This window comes from Mytilus edulis, chromosome 13 (assembly GCF_963676685.1).
Source record: "Mytilus edulis chromosome 13, xbMytEdul2.2, whole genome shotgun sequence".
NCBI classification, from domain to species: Eukaryota; Metazoa; Mollusca; class Bivalvia; order Mytilida; family Mytilidae; genus Mytilus; species Mytilus edulis.
In genome coordinates, this window is record NC_092356.1 from 69,498,993 (window position 1) to 69,526,932 (window position 27,940).

At 33.4% G+C, this 27,940-nt stretch overlaps 2 long non-coding RNA genes across 2 annotated transcripts; one reads left to right on the forward strand and one right to left on the reverse strand.

Annotated features, from left to right (window-relative positions):
- Positions 1–17,258: 17,258 nt before the first annotated feature.
- LOC139501355 (uncharacterized) lies at positions 17,259–22,801 on the reverse strand. Its single transcript, XR_011658528.1, has 3 exons — positions 22,747–22,801; positions 18,851–18,938; positions 17,259–17,974 (listed from the first exon to the last, which is right to left on the reverse strand). It is a non-coding gene; the product is annotated as an uncharacterized lncRNA (long non-coding RNA).
- Positions 22,802–22,804: 3 nt separating this feature from the next.
- LOC139501353 (uncharacterized) lies at positions 22,805–25,753 on the forward strand. Its single transcript, XR_011658527.1, has 2 exons — positions 22,805–23,126; positions 25,681–25,753. It is a non-coding gene; the product is annotated as an uncharacterized lncRNA (long non-coding RNA).
- Positions 25,754–27,940: the final 2,187 nt, after the last annotated feature.

Sequence of the window (27,940 nt, forward strand, 5' to 3'; positions counted from 1 at the left end):
TCAGGCTCCTGCATTAATAACTGCTGTTTCTTTTAAATCTTTAATAAGATTATATTAAAAACAAATGTTTGCGTTATTTCGCAAATGTTTGCGTTAAACGCAAAGATATGAAGAATAATTAAAAAAAAAATGTGTGGCGCTAACACGCCTTCCGTATATTAGTTTAAGTATAAGCTAAAATAATTGATAGGTAATCGGGATTTCCTTTTTGAGATATTTTTTTTCGCGGGAATTGGCTGACTTGGACGTTTACCTTATTTAGCATAGGCAATATTTGGCTCTCAATCGTGAGAGAAGAAATATAGAATCAGCTTGAATTTGGTTAATGACCTTTTATGATATATTGATTGATTGATTGTTGGTTGCTAGGCGTTCAATGGCAAATATTTCATGCATATTCAGGACGAGAAAAAATTAAAAATAAATGCATAGGTAGGTTCTGTAATAGAGCATCCGGGATTAAGGTCAGATAAATTAAGACAACCAAGGAAATGAGGGTATATTGGATAGGGACAGACATTTAGCCATGCGGACTCAGCATGGAGTTGTTGCAAGGAATCTTAATTTTCAAAGAGCGTGTCACTCTCTATACACATGACATCGGATTGGATGTCTCCATTCTGACCAGATGTTGCTGCACATTTGTACATCCCGCACAGCCAAACATATGACCCTATTTGACGAGGGTTTTAATACCGGTCCCCAGTTACCCTTGTGGATATGATAAATTGAAGTCTTATATGCAATGAAAAGAGGGTAATACATGTATGGGGGAAACCTGTTACCCTGTATTGTTAAAAAACAAGCCACAAGGAGTCCGAAAAGTTCACACAAATTCCTAAACCTGAGATGAATACATGCTTACATGTATTCCTCTGTTTCTAATTTCCGTCCCATATTCCTTTTTTGCTTTAAAAAAAACCCACCCATTTTCAAGTTGGTTACTTACTAGTAATCCTCATTCCTTATTCGTTACATTACACGCTTATATTGTAATTTCACCTCTAAGAATCCATAGCTAACACCTGAGGTTTAAGTCATAAAACTTTGCTCAGTGTTCGGAGCACACAAATTATGCTCGAAACATGAAATCTAGCATTTTGATTGGTTGATTTTGGAGTATGAGTACAACAAATTTATTCGAAAGTTTTATGACTTCAAGGCCAGAGACAGAGTATACCACACTCATTACAAGCGAATAAGGAATGAAAGGTAACAGTGTATCAGTCGAGCGCCGAAACCAGTTTGTACACACTAATAGGGTAACTTCACATAAAAGAACCCATAGCTAACACCAGAGACAAGAATAAAATCGGAATTAAATGGAACGTAAAACACACGTATTACAAACGAATAAGGAACGAATAAGTAACTGAGTATCAGTCGAGCGCTCAAACTGGTTCATACGACTTAATGGGGTGATTTCACCCCGAAGAACTCATAGCTACATGTAACACCAGAGACAAGAAAACAATTGTAAAGATTTGTTTAAAAGGTACAACGTATTACACACGTATTACAAGCGAATAAGAAACTAATAGGTAAAAGGGTATCAGTTGAGCGCTGACACGGGTACATACGCGCTAATAATGTTATTTTACTTCTAAGTACCCATAAGTTACACTAAAGACAAGAAATTTGTTTACAACAATTTATTTGAAAAGTGCAAAGTATAACACACGTATTACAAGTGAATAGTAGACGACGAAAAAGTAACCGGTATCAGTCGAGCGCTGAAACGTGTATATATACACGCTGATAGGGTTATTTCACCTTTTAGAACTCATAGCTAACACCAGAGACATGAACAAAAATGAAAAGAATACATGAGAATGCATATGTCAGGCAAAAAGACAACAACCCGACGAAAGTGCAGATAACATCCGAAGGCCACCAATGGGTTTTCAACGCAGCGAGAAAATCCCGCACCCGGAGGTGGTCATCAGCTGGCCCCTAAATAAAATTGTGTACTAGTTCAGTGAAAATGGACGGTCACACATAACTCTAAAAGTAAACATATACAAGTACTAAAATAAAACTAGATACCCTAAGGACCATTTAGTTAAAGTTTGAAGGTATTTGGCCCTTTATAGTTTCAGAGGAGAAGATTTTTTAATAGTTAACCACGACAGACGACGGACGACGACGGACGCAAAGTAAAGGCATAATCTTAGATGGGGCCCTTCGGGCCCCGTTGAGCTTAAAATACACAGACTGACAAAATCAAGCTCATGACTTGAGACAGGCGCAAAAATACGGAGTTGTCAAACCAAGAATTTATTTAAAAGGTGCAACCTATAACAAGCGAATAAGGAATGAATAAGAAACAGGGCAAAGTCGAGCGCTGAAGCGGGTACATACGCGCTTATAGGGTTATTTCACCTATAAGAACCCATATAGCTAGCACCAGAGACCAGAAAAATCAGAATGATTCTTTTTAAAGGTGCAACATATAACACACGTATTTTAAGCAAACAAGGAAATAATAAGTAACAGAGTATCAGTCGAGCGCTGAAACGATTACGGGATCCCGCTTACATGTTTAACCCCGCCACATTCTGTATGTATGTGTCTGTCCCAAGCCAGGAGCCTGTAATTCAGTAGTTGTCGTTTTTTGATGTGTTACATATTTGTTTTTCTTTCATTTTTGTACATAAATTAGGCAGTTAAGCCTCGGTCACACCTTACCGGATGGCACTAACGGACGCCTAACGGATGAAAATAAAAGTTGTCCGTTGACAAAATTGTTATCCGTTGGGAGTCCGTTGATGTACTGACCGAATAAAACGGACGCTTAACGAATGCATAACGGACATGCAACGGATATGCAACGTACGAGAAACGGAAACGTACCGGACAGAACGGATGTCGAACGTACACCCAACGGACGAGTGCCGCATAAAACGGACACCTAACGGAAGCGTATCGGATAAAGCAGATGAACAAGATATACGGAAAAATTAAAGACGACAATACTAATACATGTAAATCGCATAAATATTCAAAATGTTTCTGTGTAACTGGTTTTGGTTTGTTCTTCAAAATGCCGCCAGAGGGCAGTGTCTGGCCTGAATAAGAGCTGCTTGATTGTGAAGACGTGCCTTTACTCTAAGATCGATTATGAATAATAAGAATTCACGAACCTTAAGAAATCTGACATACCAATAATTGGCATTTCTGACGCGAAATTTTCAATTGGCATTTATCCGTTTCAGATCCGTTCACCATCCGTTTTATCCGTTATACGTCCGGTAGGAGTCCGTTTCTCATTCGTTTTACATCCGTTTTATCCGTTTAACGCCCGGTAGAAGTCTTTTGGTGAATTTATCTCCCAGACCTCCAACGGACGTATAACGGACACGTAACGGATACAAAACGGAAACGAAACGGACAAGTACCGTACAAAACGGACGGCTAACGGACGTTCACCGGACATTTTATCCGTTGGACGTCCGTTCAAAGTTTTGAACATGCTCAAAATTTTCCACCGGACAGAACGGACGTCGAAGGATAAAACGTACGTTTAACGGACATGCAACGGATATGGACGGACGTCTAACGGATAAGAACGGACGTCTAACGGACATGAACGGATTGAAAACAAGTTATCCGTTAGGCGTCCGTTCGAGCTATCCGGTAAGGTGTGACCGAGGCTTTAGTTTTTCTCGTTTAAACTTTTTTACATATGTCATTTCGGTGGCTTTTATAGATGACTATGCGGTATGGCTTTGCTCATTGTTCAAGACCGTACAGTGACCTATAGTTGTTAATTTCTGTGTCATTTGGGCTCTTGGGGAGAGTTGTCTCATTGGCAATTATACCACATCTTCTTTTTTATACATATGCGCTAATAGGGTTATTTCACCTCCAAGAACCTATTGCTACATGTCACACAAGTGACAAGAAAAAAAGTAACCGTTTTTTAAAAGGTGCAACGTTAAACACATGTTACAAGCAAATAAGTAACAGGGAATCAGTCAAGCGCTGAAACGGGTACTTTCGCGCTTAAAGTAATTTCACCTATTATATACAAACAAGAAATTTTACCAGTGATATTAAGAAAGTAAAGCACGTAAATTGTAGACATATAAGGAGTAACAAATAAGAACTAATGAATAGGTAATGAATAAGGAAGAAGTAACGAATAGGTAACAAATAAGGAATAAAGAATAAGTGACGAATAGGTATCGAATAAAGAATAAGTTCCGAATAAGGAATAAGGAATAGTAACCAACTTGACGACCCTCATTTTGAGTACTATTTTACTTCAAATTCAGCATTTAACATTACATACGTAATTTTTCGAGAGCAATATTAAAAACGTCTAGTGTTTCTTTGTTTAGATTGTAATGGAGCTGATTTGAATTAATATTTTTTTTAGTTTTTTTGTCGAGCCTGCGACTTTTGTCGCAGAAAGCTCGACATAGGGATAGTGATCCGGCGGCGGCGGTGGTGTTAGCTCACTTCTTAAAAGCTTTATATTTTAGAAGGTGGGAGACCTGGATGCTTCATACTTTGTATATGGATGCCTCATGTTACGAAGTTTCCGTCAGTCACATGTCCAATGTCCTTGACCTCATTTTCATGGTTCAGTGACTACTTGAAAAAAAGATAAGATTTTTTGTAATGTTAAATTCTCTCTTATTATAAGTAATAGGATAACTATATTTGGTATGTGCGTACCTTGCAAGGTCCTCTTGCCCGTCAGACAGTTTTCACTTGACCTCGACCTCATTTCATGGATCAGTGAACAAGGTTAAGTTTTGGTGGTCAAGTCCATATCTGAGATACTATAAGCAATAGGTCTAGTATATTCGGTGTATGGAAGCACTGCAAGGTGTAAATGTCCAACTGGCAGGTGTCATCTGACCTTGACATCATTTTCATTGTTCAGTGGTTATAGTTAAGTTTTTGTGTTTTGGTCTGTTTTTCTTATACTGTATGCAATAGGTCTTCTATATTTTGTGTATGGGATGGTTGTAAGGTGTACAGGTCTACCTGGCAGGTGTCATATGACCTTGACCTCATTTTGATGGTTCAGTGGTCAAAGTTAAGTTTTTGAGTTTTGGCCTTTTTTTCTAATACTATATGCAATAGGTCAACTATATTTGGTGTATGGAAATATTTCATGATCTACATGTCAGTCGCACAGGTTTTATTTGACCTTGACCTCATTTTTTTACGGTTCATTGCTCAGTGTTAAACTTTTGTGTTTTGGTCTGTTTCTCTTAAACTATAAGCAATAAGTCAATTTTATTTGTTGTATGGAAGAATTGTTAGCTGTACATGCCTACCTGGCATTGTTCATCTGACCTTGACCTCATTTTCATGGTTCAAAGGTCAATGTTTAGTTTTTTTTGGTTTATGTTAAGTTTATGTGACAGCTGTAATAAAGCTATCAACATAATATCAATGATTAGTAAAGAAGGCGAGACATTTCAGTGTGTGCACTCTTGTTTTTTATATCAATTATACATAAATTACGTTACTTGAAATCTAATATCCTATTGCATACGCCGGCATATAGAGAGAAAATACACACAATAATCTGGGTCCAAAGCAACTTTGCCGTCAAAAAAAGGAAAATTAACAACAAAGAACAAAAAATCGTCTCTTTTTTGAATAGTAAGAGTTTTTCGTGTGAAACTGGAATATAATAATTCAAGTCTAGCAAAATACAATCATTTCTGTATATTAAAGATTTATTTTCAGCAAGTTCCTATGCGTAAATTTCCGCAGAAAATGCGATTTTTTTTTTAGTTTAAGCAAAAATATCATCAAGATAACGGTAAGTGTTTTTTAAATTTACTCCAGACGGATCTTTTCTGAGATTGACAATTAACACTCTTATCACAGTTTCAGAAAAAGGCTTTTGTATGAGTTACAGAAAAATAAATCTGCAATCGTGAATTTAACATAACATCAAAATGAAACATGACCGATTAATTACCGAACCACACTGTGATATGATTGGTCTTCCAGGTGAAATAACATTCAAGTTCATTTGATCCAGCCTGTGGTCACTGTTGTATTTGTTTTAACTTCTGAGTTTCGAGACGGGAGCTTTTTGGAGGAATATAAACTCTTACCTTTATTTAAAAGCTGGAAATGATCAATTTGACAAAGATAATTGATTGTGTCATTAGTAAGTAATATTCCAAGATAGGATTGCCTTGAAGTTACACCATGACCTTCCCTTTCTGTATTTTGATTCTAATGCAGATGATTTAAGTCCAAAGTGTTCAGTTTCAATAAGAAAACCCTGAGTATATTAGATATTGTTTTTATTTCATGATTTTTTTTTCGAATATAAAAACTGACAAATTCATGTTGACATTGCACAAAATAAAATGATAAATTATAAAAATATCTTGCAATTTAACTTAATCCTTAATGTACAAATAGTCCCCGAACATCCTATTTCCATTACTGATTTCCCCGGTTATAAGTACTGATGCTCCCAAATTTTGAAGCAGAATGCAGTATATCCTTAAAAAATAAAGATATACCAGGAATATTTGCAGTACATATAATATATATATATAATAGTACGAATGAGGGTTTGGTGAAGAGGGGAAGAGAAAGAAGATGTTGGGTCAATTAAGAATTCAATATATACGAGTGTCCCATTTCAGTGTCAAATGTTACAACCGAATGTTTATATGACTTAGCAATTGGAATGTTCTGGCTTTATAAATTAAAGTTTAGATCTGGAAAGTAAAATTAGTAACTATACTTTGTTTTCCGTCTTATCTAAATTGTAAAATAAATTGCCATTCCCTTAACCATTCGTCCGACTTATTATTTCGTGGTCAATACCTGTTTCGATTGGCAGTGTATTAAGACCGAGATGCTGGTCCAAACATCATCAGAAAAAATATCTACTAATAAAACGAGTTAATCAAATATATCATTAGTTTATATGAAATATTCTAGTCTTAGTTTTTACTGATTCTTGAAGGACTTCAGCGGGAAAATGACTAAATACAGATTGTTTATTATCCAACGTTATCAAATAACTTAGAAAAGTCAGACAAAAAACAAAAAATAGAAGTAGCTAATTTTTTTTAGTCTGAGTAATTATAATTAAACTGCTTAAAAAAACACCAGGTATATACATTTCAATGAGTTGATGAACAGTTTGCCATTTTAGGCGGAATTTTGACAATATTTATAACACGTTTGTTTCTCGTTATTAAATACAGTTAAACTTTCATATTAAAACACTCTCTCCATTGCTCTATACCATCACGACTTGTTACATATATCGGACATAAATCGGAACGTGGATGCTATATCCACCTTTTTTTTAAGATTTCAATAACAATTGCAATAAAACAATTATAGAGAAGATACATTCTTCAAGTGATTTATTAAAAAACTATTGAATTAAAGCATTGATAGAGTTTTTGAATATCATCAACAACGTAATTCAATAATATAGAAAACGTATAATAGATACTGTTTCATGTCTGTGGGCGAAATATGGTAGACGACACTTTTTCCTTTTCTTTTTTAAAAATAAGACAAAATTAATATATGTGCATGTTAGAAGATTACGTTTCTCGTCTTCATTACACATGGTATCATCAATCGAATTATCATTTATACAGATTTGTACCTTTATATTGTAGGAGTGGAGTATATACAAGTACCTCTATTTAAATTTAAAACATCGTCATAATTATTTAAAATTGGTCCATGAAATCCAATATATTTTGTCGTATTAAAAGTATAAAATAAAATAAATAAAACAAAAATTGTTGCATACAATAAAGTGTAATGTGCTACATAGAATTGCTACGTGTTCAACACTAAAATTTTGTGTGTTCGTTTGCCGATTAACAATTCTATAACTTGGGTGGGAGTGATTGGCCAAAACTAGATATATGGGAGGCGTAAACAATCCACACTATTGTTTTAACAGGTTGAGCGATACAATTTGTCAATCAATCACTTACTCATTTAAAATAATAAGTTATTATGTGAATACACTATAAATTAGAATTGATTATGTTATAAAAATAGCGGTTAACCGATAAAAATAGCGATTAACCGATAAAACAGCGGTTAACCGATAAAATTAGCGTTTAATCGACATAAAAGTAGCGGTTAACCGATAAAATTAGCGGTTAACCGACATAATAGTAGCGGTTAACCGATAAAAATAGCGATTAACCGATAATAGTACCGGTTAGTCGATAAAAATACCTTTTGAACCAAAAACGCAGTCAGTATGATTTTTTTTAATCGATGTCGTATTATTTCCTAAGTTTAAAGGAGGTCTCCAAATAGATTATTTAAATGGGAATCCGGGAAATGACTGATAAAAATAAAACAAAAAATAGTTAAAGAAGACTAAATCTTGTTTTGATTATACATGTATGTAAATCGATTAAATTTATATTCTGGTAAATCGATCAAGAGCATCAAAACTAAAGCACGATACTGTCAATCATTCCACATCAAATTTAATCATGAATGGATTTTCCCACGGTCGTTCAGTAAGGTCACCTGTGTTTACTGTTACGACATTTCCCGCCATATAAAAATCTCGTGCAGTGGACAAAATCGATCTTTAATATCTTTTATTAGCATTCAATATTATTGTGAGTGGAGTCAAGTTAAAGTTCAACCACGTGCACACGCTTTTGATCCCTGATATGTGTATCATGAAATTGTCTTTTCACGGCAATTTTTTCTTTTTATAGATTGCTATAAAAAATATAACATACAAGTTTCCTTTTTTACATGGATTGTGCGTAAATTAAAATTATGCAATTAAGTTCGGGATTTCGGGATATATATGGGAATTCTTTTACCCCCAAATGCAGATCAATTATATTATTTTAGCATAATGAACAAACACGGAAATCTTAAAATAAACTTATGCCCTGGAAGAATCAATATTTTCTTCTAGTGTTATTATTTGCGTTCTATTTTAAGCCCCAGTCCCACTAGACCACGATCGCACCACGCTCACCGCGATCTAAAATAAATTTAGATCGTGGTGAGGTCGCGGTATGAGCGGCATGAAAATGAAGATTTTCGTTTCTTTCACGATGCTACTACGTCCTCGCTACGCTTCTACAAAGATCCCGCTACGATTATACCACGTTCTCACCGCGCTTATTCTACGACCTCACTACGCTTATCAAGATCTTTTTACGCTCTTCGCGTTCTCACTACGACCATACCACGAGTTATCCGATTGCAACACGATCTTACTGCGATTATAACACGTTCTTACCACGATTATACTACGTTCATAGCGCGATCTTACTACGTTCATAGCGCGATCTTACTACGTTCTCAGCAATTTAACGTCAACATCGTGTTCCATATCAATACAGTTCAATTCCTTCTATTTCTGATTAAGACGTAGATTTCTCGGAAACAATACAGGCATGCCACCAAAAGGAAGATGTGGTATGAGTGCCAATGAGACAACTCTCCATCCAAGTAACAATTTATAAAAGTAAACCATTATAGGCCAAGGTACGGCCTTCTACACGGAGCCTTGGCTCACATCAATCAGCACGTTATAAAGGACCCAAAATATTACTAGTGTTAAACCATTTAAACGGGAAAACCAACGGTCTAATCTATATAAAAACGAGAAGCATGGTTGAGCCGTTAGAGCAAATGGATAATTACATTCAAACAAACAAAATCTAGGGAGCTTTTTATATATTTTATGTGAAAATGACAATAAGAATGATGGTCGTAGCGTGAACGTAGTCAGGTCGTAAGAAGAGCGTGATGAGGACGGCAAGGGCGTGCTAGAATCGTACTATGGTCGTAAACAGCGTGGTATAGTCGTAGTGAAAGCGTAGTTGGGTCGCAGTGAGAACGTGATGGTCGTAGTGAGGTCGTGATAACGTCGCTGTGCGATCGTAGCGCAGTCTCTCCGAATAGAATCACGCTTTCGCTACGCTCTCGCTACGATTGTACAGCGACCTTTGCGATCTTACTACGATCTTAGTGCGCTCTCACTACGCTTCTATGTACTACGACCTGGTTTCGCCACGACTGCACCACGATTGTTTTGAACATGTTTAAAGTTGGCCACGCTCTTCATGATCTTGAAGACCTCACCACGACCGTGATACGACCTTACTGCGATCTACACGATCGCACTACGATCATCAAAATTTGCATTTTTTTCACAGATCGTAGTGCGATCGTGGCCTAGTGGGACTAGGGTATTAGTTATACATCTCCAACTTTTGGACAATATTTGTTGACAGTAAAAACTAAAAACATCAAGCTACTAATAATATACAAGTATTGCTCACTGTAATTATTTTTATCTCGAAACTGACCCAACACAGACTGAGTATTAAATACAAATTATAGAAATATTTTGCATGTGACCGCGTCAAACTAAAACGTATGCAGCAGCACTTGAGACAGTATTCTGCTAATCAATGGATTTAAGTGGAAAATAAATCAGTAAAACAAAAATAACCGTAAGCTTCAAGAAATAGAATACATGTAAAAATATATATGTTTAAAAAATTATGCAAACAAATAAGAAAAAGATACAACAAAAAAAAAAAAAACAAACGAAAAGGAACATAAAATTAAAATAATTTTTAGGAACAAAGAAAATAAATAGCAGTTGAAATATAAAAACCATTATTAACAAAAATAGGCTATTTTTATTAAAACAAAGTGGACACAAAAAAAAAAAAAATAATAAATAGCCAAATGATGAAAAGAAAATATGAAATGACAAATGTACCCACACAAGAGACAGATTATTCGGTCTACCACTGTAGGTGATCAAGCATATTTAAGACAGAGCTGGTATTGTGATATACCGGTTCTCCGGTTTACAATCACATCAAATAGTTTTTTGTGAAAAATTTGCACACACATCTTCCTATTTTTGGCCAATTATAATAAGAAAAAAGGTGCATTATTATATTTACCATTCGTTGTCCTTTTAAGGTACATAAATGTACGTAATCCATGAAAACAAAACACTTTCGACATTTCGAACTTTCGTTGCGTTGCCGTTGACTTTCTCTAGAGACTAGACTTTTATTTCTATGTTTCGTTCCCCGGTTTCTTCTAGTTTATAGACAAGTCACTCAATTCAATTTATCTGTTTATAAGTAGAAGAAGAAGTAGAATCTATCTCTGTCCATTCTTAAAACTTAAATAAACAGCTGTAGACTGCTGCAGATGATCGCGTGAGCGTCCATGGTTTGCGTCATAGTGCACAAAACGATAACGGTGAAAATATTTCCGAGTTTTCCCAGTTTTCGAATTCGACGTGCCAAGTAAGAAAAAAAATGCAGAATAAATAATAAAAAATAAATAATAAAGAACAGAGAGAGAATAATGGGATAATCAATAAAAAAAATTAATTCAGACATGTCAGAATAAAGAAGATCAAAGAACAAACTATAAAAAGCAAAGAATATTTATTCATTATTCATATTATTATCTTTTAATCATAACTCATTCACTTATTTTACATTCTTATTAAATTAATTAGAAAGCTCTGCTGTTAGGATGATAGGCTTCAATACTAATTTAGACATTTTCTCCAATTTTCATTAATCTATTTTAAAACATATGAAAACATATGAAAATCATATGTTTATCATATGTTTGTAAACATATGTTTACATATGTCATAAAACGTATGTTAACATATGTTTGCTAACATATGTTTTCATATGTTTCAAATCATATGTAAACATATGATTGTAAACATATGTTTATCATATGTTTGTCCTAAACATATGAAAAACATATGATTTTCATATGTTTTTCATATGTTTTGAAAACATATGATAAACATATGTTGCAATTTTTCCTGTGTACACAGGACAATTGTTTTTCTAGCCCGATTCCTAATGTTTGTCCTCCAAAACTCGTATATTTTTTTTTAATTGATTTAAATAATGTTAGCGTTTATGTGTATATTATGAACATACATTACTATAAATAAAGTGTATTTGCATTTTACTATATCAACTCTCAATTTACTAATCGATCCACGGCGGTCATTGACATACTATATAGACCCTCCCTATTTAGTAAACCCAGTAACCGTCGTGGATAGTAAACTTGGAAATGATAGCAGATAGCAAATACACGTTATTCACAATCCGTGACCTCATCCTTGGTATGTACAACGTACAGAAAAAACAAAAACCGGATGTCTAGTCTGACTTGAAATTTCGTCCAATGACGGAAAAATTTCCGGACGCAGTTTTTTTTCGTTTTTCTCCCAAAATAACCCAAACTGAATAATCATAAGAATGGATGGCAAATGCGACAATACATGGTACATTTGTACCTTTAGGACACAGAGGCATGATGATTAATTTATTGTGGAAGGAAGAGAAGCGACACACAAAATGAGCTCTTCTCGTTTAATAGTATAGATACATTACTAAAAAAAAAGTGTATTTGCTTTTTACTATATCAATTCTCAATTTACTAATCGATCCACGGCGGTCATTGACATATTATATAGACCCTCTCTATTTAGTAAACCCAGTGACCGTCGTGGATAGTAAACTTGGAAATGATAGCAGATAGCAAATACACGTTATTCATAATCCTTGACCTCATCCTTGGTATGTACAACGTATAGAAAAAACGAAAACCGGATGTCTAGTCTGACTTGAAATATCGTCCAAGGACGCAGTTTTTTCGTTTTTCTCCCAAAATAACCCAAACTGAATAATCATAAGAATGGATGACAAATGCGACAATACATGGTACCTTTAGGACACAGAGGCATGCTGATTAATTTATTGTGGAAGGAAGAGAAGCGACACACAACATGAGCTCTTCTCGTTTAATAGTATAGATTCGGCGAGACTATTATTGGATAGATAACAAGTTTCTCCATAATTCAAATAAAAAGAACGAAACTGTATAATGGACTGTGTTGTTTAATTTTCTAATATGTACATAGTCATATATGATTGGCAACATCTTCTTTTTGACACTAGGAAGAAGGAGGCTGGCAGCAACATTACTTTTACTGGTACTTTTAAACTATTGACAATTCATGTTAGATCATATTAAAAGACGAGAAGAATTTTCTAAATTGTAAATAGATTCTACTTTTTAGTATAGCAAATTAAACACATAACCTGACACATTTGAAAAATTTGTAAAGGACGGCATGTGATAATTAAAATGGAACAGCTGTTACGTTAAAAATCTAAACAGTATTTAGATCACCACATCTTATGTTTCCGGGATTGTTTAACTTCAAATCTATAATTATTTATATATAAATGCTTGTGCTTTGTGGTTATACTTGAAATAAGCATATTTTCCAAAGACATTATTATTTTTTTTTTTAAAGTTGTATTTTAAGCATTGGTTTCATCTCTAAGGGATGTTATGTTATAATCCGAAAGTACCATCAGTTGTGTTAACGCTATAAAAAGTATGAAAATAATTACATCTGATGTTTCCAGCATTGTTTAAGGATGTGATGAAGGATTAAAGTTGAAAATAAAACACAAGTCATCAAAAATATGATTGATAATCTGAGGTTCTTGTTATTTTCATCTGAGCAAATAATTCTGTAAAGTCATTTTCTTCTTCCAGACATTAAGTATATTTTGGAATTTTTTTAAAAATCTTTATCGACAACATAATCTTTTACACGTTTCACATACTTTGTATTATATTATATATATATACTAGAACACAACCGCGACATCGCGGGACCGTGACTGAAAAAAGGTTTCTAGGCCTTATTCTAAGCCTGGATTTTTAGTATTCTATTGTCATCTGATAACGTAATGCTGATTATAATGTGAACAGTTTTCTCTGCTTTCAAAATCTATCTGTTTGAAACCGTCCTGATTTTCGGACTACAATTGGAAACTACATATAGCATATACTGTTTGTTTCGGTATCGGATTTGAACCGAAACTGTTATTTATTGGTAATATCAGAAGTCCATTACTACACGAAGTGTGCAACCCGCTATATAGTAAGGCGATCACGTTGTCCCCGTACTTCCAACTGGGATTGAAACAAGATTTTAGCGAGATTGCTATTGATAGTAACAAAAATCAATGGCCAAATGTTTTGAAATGCATTCTGGGTAGAGATAATTTATGCAAAACATCCTATAACTTAATAAGCACACAGTTGAAAATTATGTTTGACCATCGACGTGTTAATGAAAAGCAGATCCTATAGATGCCATATTATATCAGTGTCATGAGTCATTATGATGGTTTTAATATTAGATAATAATAAAAAACTGTATTATTTATCAATTTAAAAACCACAATTTTAACTGTAGAAAAATTGTTAGACGGAATAAAAAAAAATCACTTCTTAATACAATAAACGTTTGGTTTCAGAGTTAATTGCCATTAAAAAGTTGGCAAGTAAAATTTAGGTCGGAAAATTGCGTATCCATATACAGCACAAGTAACACTGAATAGGAATGAGTTTTATAGGAACAAGCATTCTATGATATTTATTAAGAATATATGTTATGATTTTCAAATTTGAAGATTTTTTTTTTTTAAAGTTGCACGGGAATTCTGCAGACATAACCTAGGAACAGTATATCTAATATCAATATATATGTTCTTGATATAACAATTTTCAGGAAAATTACAAAATTGTACCCTCAATTTTGAAAAAAGAAGGGATAATAACATTTCTTCAATTTCTAATATCTTCGATCCTGCGTAACTGAGATCTTACAAGAGTGGGTTGTATAGATTAGTAGCAGCCGTGTCAGATCGAAGGAGGGGCTTTAAATCCAGAACCTCGCGTATTAAGTATGATTGTTTTACATTTGTACGCTCTCTCAATGATTTGTATAGTACTATACAATTCAATCTTTTGCTCTCTGCATGTTATATAACACTTGCGACAACTCTTTGATGGAATATGCATTATATATTTTCCAGTGAACTTTAAACTAGTCTTTCGCTTATACATCGCCGTATATAGCATCCTTGATGCCGTAAAAAAACCAAGAAATAATTCTTCAACACAACGTTCAATTTGAAAAAAGGAGACAATTATGAGTACATTTTGACAAAACCAACTATATTACTTGATTAAATAGACGACACATTTTTAGTCCGACATGGCAGATTTTATATGATGTTATAGTTCTCATTTGCTTTTGCGCGATGAAAAATGCACTAGTAACCCGAATTTAGCTAGCTGCGGAACCGTAGCTTTTATGTCCTTATGTTATTTTTTGACTATTTGCGGACCATAGAGCTACGGATTTTTCCTATTTCAAAACGTTTGGAATTGCGACCCAGGTTCAGGTCGCACTTATTTCTCAAAAATATATTGTTTATAATCCATGCAAAACTTGTCAATATATATTGTTCGTTTCGTTAGATATTTTTCTAGGATATGACGTACCTATTTATGTTTGAATATTCATTTCCTTAACACTATTATCTAATTATTTCAATTTGTATACATTCTCCGCCTATTTTATTCGGCCATATTGAATCTCGTCGTGACATCACGAGAAACAATAAAAGATAACTCAAATATCCTCGATCTCCTATGTTGGAGGTGAGGAACGCCTATGAAAAACAAGAACAGATAACTCTTTTAGAAAAACACGTGTTGGTTTGTTTACTTATTTCTAAGCGAGAATCGATTGTTTTCAAGACTTTACAACATTAACTCATACGACATATTTAAACAGCTTGAAAGAATTATTATTTCCATTAGTATTTAACCTTAATTAAACGTACTTTCATTCAAAAAGTCATGAAAATAAAATAAAGGACAACATAAACAACCCAACACGTGTCACGACGAGATTCAATTTGACCAAATAAAATAGGCGGAGAATGTATGCAAATGGAAATAATTAGTTAATAGTGTTAAGGAAATGAATATTCAAACATAAATAGGTACGTCATATCCTAGAAAAATATCCAACGAAACGAACTATATATATTGACAAGTTTTGCATGGATTATAAACGATATTTTTTGAGAAATAAGTGCGACCTGAACCTGGGTCGCAATTCCGAACGTTTTGAAATAGGAAAAATCCGTAGCTCTATGGTCCGCAAATAGTCAAAAAATAACATAAGGACCTAAGAGCTACGGTTCCGCAGCTAGAATTTAGCTTGAACGGACAAAAACGTGTTAACGCTATTTAAATGAGATTAAACGTCATTTGATTAAGATTGACAAAAATTAAAACTTATCTTAAATTAATTTCAATTCATATCAATTCATTTTAACGCCAGTCAAATAGATTTCTCTGCGGTCAATCAATTGAAATAGGTTCTTGATTTTTTCAACTTTGGAAATTCCATAAAACACTGGCTTAAAACTTTTTATACAATACCAAATTAGCAGTAACACAGAATAATTTTCTTTCAGATTTTTTACAGTTCAGAGAGGTTGCAGACAAGGAGATCCTTTATCTCCTTACATTTTTTTTGTTATGTGCTGAAATTGTAAGAATACTTCTTAGAAAAAAACGAAAATAAATTAGATAATACTAATTTTAACACGTCATAAAACAAGTCTTGAAAATGCTACCACCACTCATCTGTAATAAATGAAAGCTTTAAAGTTACTTCAAATTTCACATGAGGTACATAAAACACTGGACACTTTTAATTTGCAAAACACTCATTTGCAAATCCGCCGCCGCCTCAAACAAGAGCTACAATATCATGTATATAACCAAAATGTGCGGAATTACATGGGATTCAATAATTTCATTGGTTTTATACTGTTACTTTCATATTTATTTTGCAATTTGAATTATAAAAACATGGGATTTTCAATATCCCATGGGACAGGGCAAAATCCCATGGGATTTACCATTATCCCATGGGTTCCCATGGGATTTTTTTTGGTCCCATGGGATTATTGTAGTCCCATGGGATATTTGTTGTCCCATGGGACAAAAAAAATCCCATGGGACTATAATTATCCCATGGGACAAAATAAAATCCTATGGGATTAAAATTATAAATATATATATATAAATATAAAGTTATGTGTATGTTACAATGAATGCTGTTTGGTAGTAAAATGTTTTAAATGTATACGAGTTTTTTTTATATTTTTTATATATACATATATATAATTTTTTTTAAATTTTGTCACAAACATGTTTTTTATTTGTTTATATGACAATAAATATTATTCTTATTTTGGAATGTATAATAATAATATTTTACAGTCAAAGAATAAAGTCCTTTCACTGAAACAAAATGATGAAATTTCTAAATAAATGAAAAAATATTGTTTTGAAATCTTTGTCTTGTTTATTCTATTATGAAAAATAGAACTGAAAAAATATTTCATATTCTGACTGAATAGTTCACTCTTTTCATGAGGTAAGATTTTCTTTGTTATAGGTTCATTGCAATACTTGTATAGGCAAACAATTTGAATTATATATAACTTTGTGGTGTACATAATAGTATGCTTATAATTGCAAATTTATAATATAAACACTTTTTGTTAAAGTTTTTGCTTTCTTTATTCACAGCTTGCTATGTACAATTATTCAGTCCACTATATAAGAGTGAAGTCAATAAATAATTTCATTCACTAGAATATTCCTGCAATTCTTAGACAAAACATTTTTTCAATCTGTTCTTCAAAGATCTTCCTCTGTACATCTTTATTGAATGGAGAGATTCAAATGAGAAGACAAAGCAAGTTTATTTGGACAACAACATTCTAATATCTTGTTCATTCGTTCCATCTTTCAATTGATAATTACATTGTTGTATTTATATGATCAAGTTCTTGTGCATCAATGATCGTGATGATATGACTCCTTTTTGTTTATAGTCATCATGTTGAAATTTCCTCTTTCAAATAAATGTAGGAAAAAACATGTTCCATTTCAAATTAATAAAAAAGTCGCACTATGGAGAAAAATATCAGCTTTAAGTTTTCCGTTCAGTATTGATCTGTGAATGATGACCATGAAAATCCAGATTTCTGACCTACAAATACACAAACTCAAAAATTATCAGTGAAGAGATCAATAAAATGGCTATTTTATCATGTTTATGATTAATATGATAAACTTTCATTTAAATATTCAAGTACTAAATTACAGAAATCGCTTAAATTTTATAATAGTTTAGAGTTAAAGTACAGCTTATTTAAAATTATAATAAAAAATATAGGCCACCGATGAGTTAAATAAGATATTACATTTTTAATGCCAAAAAATGGCTTTTTTGCACCAAAGGGAGATAATTTGGAGCTTTTTCAATGATATATGCATTTTAAAAGTCATCTGGGGCCAAACCGAATTGATTGTTTTGAATGATTTGGTGTACCATATGATAAAGATATAAATAAATTGAGTTATGAAAAAAAAATATTAAAACATTTTTCTGAAATTGTTATACCCTAGAGCCTCCTTAAATTTCATTTGATCTCTATTGGAGAAATGTCTCATTGGAAATCAGACTGCTAAGTGTTTCTTATTTTTATATCAACCCAGCCATATTATACCTGTCTAATATCAGGAGCTTGTACATAGTTCAGTGGTTGATGTTGGTTCATACCCGTCATTTTTATTTTTCATAATTTTTTGTTTTTATAAATTAGTCTGGTATATTTGACGTTTGAATTGATGCTCTGTTTCAAATTTGGTTAGTGTTGACTTTTATAGATTACTATAACATGTATAGGGTATGGGTTTTCTCATTACTTACAGGTCATCAATGGCCTCTAATAAGTAATTACAATGCTTACATCCACTAAATTGAACTCTGATGGATAGTTTTCTCTTTCATCATACCACATCTTATTTTAATAAATATTTAATTATTATTCAAGGACAAAAATTTTTATAACAGTGGACTTACCATTTAGGCTTTGTTGACCTCTGTAAATCTTATTTTGTTGATAATTTCTTCTGTTTATAGTTTCCCCTTTATCTTTCATGTTCTTGCCCTACACATAAAAGGGTAAACATCATTTAATGACAAAAATAACTACTACATGTATTACATAATTAGTAGGCAACTGAAAATTTTGTCTTATTTGTATATAACATCAACTTACTCATTATTCTTGCTGTTCAATATCATGAATATTATCATTATTCTATGAATATGAGGTCACAGTAAAATTAACCTTGGCAGGCAGACATCTTTTTTATATGATACCTTGTAGTCATTCCATACAACAAGTAGACCTATGCTTAAAAAATCTAAGGCCAAAATTAAAAATATGTTTGTTTCCCCTCCCCCCACACGGGTCAAAAATAAGCGCCTGGGTCAAAAAATTATTTTCCACAAAAAAATCGAAATTATTTTTTTCCTGAAAATAATTTGTTTCCATTTTTGGAAAGTGCTTGAAAGCAGAAGGATTGATAATCTAAATAAATACACTCAAATTGAGCACAAACAACTGATAAGTGGCCTGGACTGGACAAGTCAAACCATTCATGTGACCATGCTATGACAATCACATCCAGTTAAAAAAAACTACAGGCTCTCAAGAGCCTGTGTCGCTCACCTGTTAATGTGTTTACTGATGTCGGCCATCTTCGTTGGTAGGCGGGGTCATTAGACACTTTTTTTAAAATAGATACCCTAGTATTATGATTGTGGCCAAGTTTGGTTAAATTTGGCCAAGTAGTTTTAGAAATGATTTTTATACAAGTTACAAAAATGACGAAAAGTTGTTCAATATTGACTATAAAGGGCAATAACTCCTTAAGGGGTCCTCTAACAATTTTGATCATGCTGACTTATTTGTAGATCTTACTTTGCTGAACATTATTGCTGTCTACAGTTTATCTCTATCTATAATAGTATTCAAGATAATAACCAAAAACTGCAAAATTACCTTAAAATCACCAATTTTAGGGCAGCAACCCAACAACAGGTTGTCCAATTCAACTGAAAATTTGTGAGGGGATATATCTTATTCTGATGGACATTTAAATCTTGAAAGATTTGCCCTAAATGTCTTAGCTTCAAAGATATAAAGCAAAACCTGCATTTTACCACTATGTTCTAATTTTAGCCATGTCGGCCATTTTGTTTGGTAGGCTGAGTCATCGGACACATTTTTTAAACTACAAACCACAATGATAATTGTGGCCAAGTTTGGTTAAATTTGGCAAAGTAGTTTCAGAGAAGAAGATTTTTAAAAAAGTTACAAAAAATTATGAAAAGTTGTTAAACATTGACTATAAAGGGCAATAACTCCTTAAGGGGTCGACTGACAATTTTGATCATGTTGACTTATTTGTAGGTCTTACTTTGCTGAACATTATTGCTTTTACAGTTTATCTCTATCTATAATAGTATTCAAGATAATAACCAAAAACTGCAAAATTTCCTTAAAATAACCATTTCACAGGCAGCAACCCATCAACAGGTTGTCCGATTCGTCTGAAAATTTCAGGGCAGATAGATCTTGACCTGATCAACAATTTTACCCCATGTCAGATTTGCTCTAAATGCTTTGGTTTTTGAGTTATAAGCCAAAAACTGCATTTTACCCCTATGTTCTATTTTTAGCCATGGCGGCCATCTTGGTTGGTTTGACAGGTCACGCCACACATTTTTTAAACTAGATACCCCAAGGATGATTGTGGCCAAGTTTGGTAGAATTTGGCCAAGTAGTTTCAGAGGAGAAGATTTTTGTAAAAGTTTACAGACGACGGACGCAGGACGACAGACGACGAACGCCAAGTGATGAGAAAAGCTCACTTGACCTTTCAGGTCAGGTGAGCTAAAAAAAACCTGCCTTCCTGGTCTGTTTACAAAGGGTAGACCCGGGGAGGGGAAACAGACATTCTTTTTAATGTGGCCTGATAAAATGACAAAACCAAGAAAAATTATCATTGACCAAAGAACAATAAAATGCGGTCATGGTTTATATATGAATCTGCCATTCAGACATGCACACCTTACAATTGTTTCATATCTACCAAATATAATCTACCTGTAACTTTAAACATATGATAAACTGACAAAACAATGCAGTGTTTCATTGACCAATGAACCATGCATGAAAATGAGGTCAAGTTCATATAAAATATGACAGACAGCTAAGTGCATCTTACAATTATTTCATTCACTAAATAAAGGGGCCTTACTGCTTACAGTATCCGGAAAATTGACCAAACCACAAAAACTAAATATTTTCAAAGTTCCTTATACCCTGCCAATTTGTTATGGTTGTGCCTGTTCCAAGTCAGGATCCGATAATTCAGTGATTGTCGTTTGTTTATGTGTAACATATCTGTTTTTCAATTTTTTTGTACATAAATTAGGTTGTTAGTTTTCAACTTTCAACTTGGCTATCATGTGTAAAATCATACAAGTGTTGGGAAAACAGGAAGTTGTCGAGTGATGAATCTGAAAATGCATCACACGGTATAGCTGACTTATAAACCCTGAAACCAAATTTCAGAAATCCTTCTATTGTAGTTCCTAAGGAAAATGGGACGAAAAATATTCATCGGACGGACTGACTGACGCAAGGATGGATGGACAGACAGGGGTAAAACAGTATACCCCCCCTTTTTTAAAGTGGGGGCATAATTTTAATACGGGGCTATAAAAACCCATGCAAGATGTCAAAACAAAAAGAAGTAACCTAATTCTTACTTGTTAGGGGCTATTTATTTATTGTCGGTTATACATATAACAATACAACATATTAAAGGTCTGTAGAGCTTTTATCCGACATACATATATATGACAAGCACAATACATTTGTACATGAAACATAAAGCTCATCACTGAGATAGTAGTCTCAGATAGAGGGAGGCGGGGTCAACCAAACTCCCCTATTCAATCTGAATGCAGGACAGAAAGTCACAGTCAAAAAGTCACACACTGTCACAGGACAAAAAGTCACAATTTAGTTTTGAGATTATTTTTCTTTGAACAAGAAAACACTCTTTTTGTATTTTTCTTGAAGTTTTATACATGAACATGATGTAGCAACTTTAAATTAAAATTTATTAAAAACAAATAAATCAGTGCATTAGGTTTGCGCACATTACCATTACATTTGCGCACAAAAATCATTACGTTTGTGTGCAGCTTTTGATTACATTTGCACACATTTTTTAACATGTAAATATAAAAAAAAAGATATAGTAAGTAAGTAAGTAAGTAAGTAAATTTTATTTAGAGTCGGCATATATATACATTATAACAGAGAAAACATGAGCTCTGGTGAGCTCTTTAACCGACTATATGATTGCCTTTTACAGCTGACTATGCGGTATGGGCTTTACCTCGGGCTTTGCTCATTGTTGAAGGCTGTTTGGTGACCTATGGTTGTTAATGTCTGTGTCATTTTGGTCTCTTGTGGACAGTTGTCTCATTGGCAATCATACCATACCTTCTTTATATTGGCTTATGGTTGAAGGCCGTAAAGACCTCTAGTTGTTAATGTCTGTGTCATTTTGGTCTCTTGTGGACAGTTGTCTCATTGGCAATCATACCGCATCTTCTTTTTTATATTATGAACAATTTCCTAAAATTAAAAATGAATATATGTAATAAAAAGAAGATATTTCAAAATCTTTTTTCATTTATATTCAATCAATTGTCAACAAATTGTTTGTGACTTTTTGTCCTATTAACTTTGTTACTTTATGCCTGAGTTTGACATGTGTTTGACTTTTTGTCCTGTGACTTTTTGTCGGAATGTCCTGTGACTTTCTGTTTTTGCAGAAGTCCAGGGAGTGTTAAAAAACCACATGTGCAAGTTGAGAGTCAACACTTACACAGGGACTACACAATACTTTTTCAGAATGTCAGCAAAAAAGAATCACTGGTGACAGTAGTCTCGATCATCCAGCCGCTTTATTTTTCAAAGTAGAGCGTCTGGATGACAAGTGATATAAAAATGGTAATTTATGACATTCGGAATAGTATCGGCTTTTTTAGCTAGTTTTTAAAGATAATGTCCAAGACGAATAACCAAGAAGTTGGTTATTGACTTCGGAAGAAATTATATTACGATAATACTATTGAAAAGCCCGAGTGTACCGATTGTTGTTTAAAGCTATTTATATTTTGTTTGTGACGACATACAAGTCGTGGAAAACACCAGACAGCATGGCTTCCATGACCGCGAAGGAAAATAACAGCACATCAAACCTTGGTAAGATGATATAACACCACAAACTGTTACATAAATTTTAATGCAAACTGAAACAACGAGTAGTTATATATTCTTTCATGCATGTCCGTGCTACGTAAGCAAGTTAATAATCATACAACAGAGGCGGATCCAGGGGGTGGTCATCCGGTGCCGGTGACCACCCCCTGGGTTTGCAAAAATGGTGCACCATGTACCAAAAAATGGTGCACCTTGAACATTTTGAAAAATAAATTCGTCGACCAAATCAATTTGTCTATCGTAATCACCAGTCATAAAGTTGTCATTACTTACCATAAGGCTAAATACATGTACTTTGACAGATATATTTATACAATGAACATGTAATCAACAATCGCTAATTACTTAGTCGATTTCTTTGATGTTAAGGTGTAAAATTGAAGAGACAGTCCCCAATCTTAGATGTTTTTTAGCAGGTAATTTATACTTTTTTTACATTACGTTTATCTAAATTTTTAAAGTTTGTATAATAACTTTTCTCGACCAATAATATTTTTTTACTGTGATGCCAAAATTCAAAAATAATTTTAAAGTTTTAAAGTCACATAAATATTCTATATTGAATGAATACCCCGTTCCATCATCTGTTTGTCTAAAAGTTTCGTTCATTCCAATTTTTTAGTAACTTATACCCTCTTTCCTTCAGGAAACGCCACAAATCAGCCCCCTCTGAAGTACCAACGACTTGTAATGGACCTAGCATTGATACGAATAAAAGTGATCAGATTAAAGAAACAACCCCCGACTTACATATAAGTACAAGAGACATTGGTTTTGTAAAACAATCAACACGTAAATTAACAAACGAAGAGAATTTAATTTGATAAGAAATCATTTCCATCCTGAAATAAACTATAACTTTCCTAAAAAAAAAATATGCAGGAAAGAACAGACTATTTCAGCTGAATTGGCTAAATCGCTATGATGGGCTAGTGTACTCACCTTCACAAGAAGGAGCTTACTGCATATACTGTGCTCTGTTTGGGGTTGTTAGTTTGGGAACATTATCATGCAAACCACTAACATATATATGGCACATGCAAGTACAAGACTTATCGATCATTTAGGCTGTGGTGAGAAATCATGTAAAAAAAGCTCAACTTTTTCTTGACAACATTGAGCAAAGGACTACTGATAGTCAAACATTTATTGATAAAGCAATGAATAAACGTATAAAAGCAAACAGAAATGTTTTGAAATCTATATGCAAGTGTGTTTTGCTTTGTGGAAAACAGAATCTTCCTATAAGGGGCCATAAAAAAATTAAATTTTAATTTAAGATTTCAAAAGGTGACCACCCCTTAATAAATTCCTGGATCCGCCCCTGTACAATAAATGGCAATTTTTGTATTGACTGGGACCACTCGAAGAGTCGTGTGTACGCTATAATTTATAAATACATTTTGGGGTTGTTAACTTTAAAAATACTTGATGGAAAAGTAATATGACGCCGAAATATGAACTTCATCCAAGATAAGTTTGTTGTATTTATATGTAGTGTATAAAGGAGTTTGCATTTTGATATGTGTAAAAAAAAAAAGGGGGGAAGGAGAGATGCGCAATGTTGTACACATTTGAAGGAGGGAACGCAATTCAAAAACATAAGCAGACGAAAAACAAACAAAGTATATCTAGAAGATGCCACTGATTTTGTACATACACCAAACGGTCAAAATGATTTATGCTCGATTTTTTTTTAAACAAATGCATTTAGCTTATACAAACATTTAAGAAGTGCGACACGTTGTTATGAAAAGTAATTTAAATATACTGTTAGTAAACAAAGTCTGGACTGGTCAACTTAAAAACGAAAAATATTTTTTTGCACTTTTAAGAGGCATTTTTTTCACACTAAAAAAAGTCCTTAAAAGAATACAAATGTTGTCAGTGAATATATACCAATTGGCTATCTAAACCTTGAAACAAAACCATGGCATGAGGAATACACTGTAAATTTGTTTTTGATGTAAAACAAGACAGTAAAACAATAGATGCAGCATCAATGAAAGGAGGTGTCAATGAGGCAGCAACCGGTGAACCCAATGACATACATTACCAAAAGTAGACATCAACATGATTAAGAGGACATCTTGTTGACTTAAACAAAAATTGAGAATAAAAGTACCAAAAGGTCAACATTATACAAGCAAGAACATGCGGTATGAATACCAATGAGACAACTATCCACCCCAAGTTCAAAGGAGGTGGATGAGAGCAAGTATAGGCAACTGCATGTATGGCCTTTAACAATGATAAAAATTCATGCATAATTTTGATAGAGAATACAGACAGGGAATGTGTCAAAGAGACATTAACCCGACAAGAGAGCAGGAAACAACCCAATGCCACCAATGGGTCGTGTCATCACCACAGCGAGATAATCTCGCATCCCGTAGCGGAATTCAGCTTGCACCAAGACATTTCTAAATGTATATTTCTATATGATTTATGTTTTTTTCCAAACATTTTGTTTTTCATATATGCTATGCTGGTGACCAAAAATTAATATGATTTTAACATTTACTTTATTTTGTAGACAAACCAATGATGATTTCGGGACACAGTTGTTATGTGTAAAATGTGAAGAATTAAAAAAAACTATATAAATATTCGAATTTTCATTGTATCATAAACAGCTTCAATTTTATAAGAAAAAAGATTCAAAGATTTTTTTTTTAATTACTGCAGCAGCAATCATTATAAATAAATCACAGTATCAAAAATGTTGGGTTAACATTATTTTGACAGCAACCACAAAGCGAAAAAAGGTACACAGACATATATTAAGTAAATGAAACAAACATCAAGAAACACATTGTTGTCAGATATGTCGGAGAATTTTAAAGATTTGTATTAACAAATTAAAAATCATATAAACAATTTAACAGTTTTCATGTTTGCGTTGTATCTCATTGACATGTCTGGCCCTTCTCAGTTAACTATATGGTATGGAGTTTTCTTAATATTGGAGGCCGAGCAGTGATTCTATTTGCGAATATCTATGTCATTTGAACTCTGCTGGGTTGTTGCCTCATTAGGCAGCAACCATTTGATTTTCTGGGGGGGGGGGGGGGGGGGGGGGGGGGCTATGGTTTTTTTTGGAAAAAAAAGTTTGTTTCCAGTTTTTGGAGAAAAAAATAATTTGTTTTTGATTCTGAGAAAAAAAAATTGTTTGTTTCACCCTCAGCTGCCACTATATGTAATGCTAAAACTGAAAGAAAAAAATTGTTTTCGACTTGTCGCGAAAAAAATAGATTGTTTTTCGCCGTAGGCGAAAAAAAAAGTTTGCACAGAAAAAAAAACCATAGCCCCCCCCCCAGAAAATCAAATGGTTGCTGCCTTAGCAATCTCCTTATTTTATATAAAGGTTCACATGTACAGGAGAATTCGAAGTTGTTGTTTTTGTGAAGCTGCCCTTTTATACAAAAGTCATGATGGATATTATAATAGTTTGTAGTAGGAGAATACACTTTTCAGTTATTTTTTGTATAAGTTATCATGCAGTATGGGATAAATCCCATTCCACCTTTTCAATGTGATTGATTCAAACATGCATTCAAAGAGTATTGGGTTTCATGAATGACTGGTTAACTTCTGTATTTCTTCATAGACACGGAGACTGGCAAAGTGGTATTGTGTGAAGGTTGGTCCCCAAATGTTTTCTTCCCAAAAGGATTAGGCGATATAGATTATTGGTGAAACATTCAGACTATTCTGTCGTTAGCAATTTTAAGATCAGTTAATTTTGTAAATACAAATTGAGTTGACTCATTGTGTGATCTCACTGATCTGCCAGTGATAAGTTGTTAAACAGGGTTTTTAAATTTTACATTGTAATCTTAGAGTTGTTTTTCTTTCCATAAACGTAACTTGATGTGTGCTTTTCGAGTAAGGTCAGTGCGTCAGATATTTGAAAGATTATTATAAAATGGAAAGCATAAATTATAACAAGAATTTACAGAAATAAGAATGAGACAAAACTAAAATTAAAATTAAGGAATACAGACTAACGTGGCTACAATATACCGACTGTTGGTTGCTTAACGTCAAGTGGCAAATATTTCATGCATGTTCAGGACGATGTGATACAATATAAAGAATAGAGAATATATATAGTGGTGTGCTATAATATGAAAATAGAGAAAAATGGTAGTTTATAGTATGAAGATAAGAGAATATTAAACGTGGTGTGTTAAAATATAAAAATAGATCTTCAAGTTGGGTTGCTTGGTTATCGTCTTGTGGTAAATAATGGTAATGTTCAGGACGAAAAAAAAATAACAATAATTATAAAAATGAGGTCCTAAATTATAGCCCGTTGGGGATACATGTTCGAGAAATTATAACTCGCCAGAAAATTAAGGTATATTGGATTATGTACAACGGTCCACCTACAGATCCCTCTCTTAGCGCACAGAGAGCGTGGTATCCTCTATACACGACCAGTGGCGGATCCAGAACTTGTTATAAGGAGGGCACTATACAGTCATGCTACAGTGTTTCCTTATATGATATAATCAACCAAATTTTTCCCACGAAAAAAAATCATGTCTTTAATTTTTTTTTACATGTGACAAAAATTCAGAAAAAAAGATCGCCGCTAATTACAGTATTTTTTATCGTTCTTTTAAGATTGCCCATCTGCAAGTTGGGCAACAGGATCAGCTACAAGAATGTCAGTTTTAATAGATATACATGTAACGTTACACTGTTTACTGATCTTTACTGTTGTTATTATTTTTTTTTTAAATATAATGGGGATAACGGAAGTGCTATTTATAGATATGTTCTATATT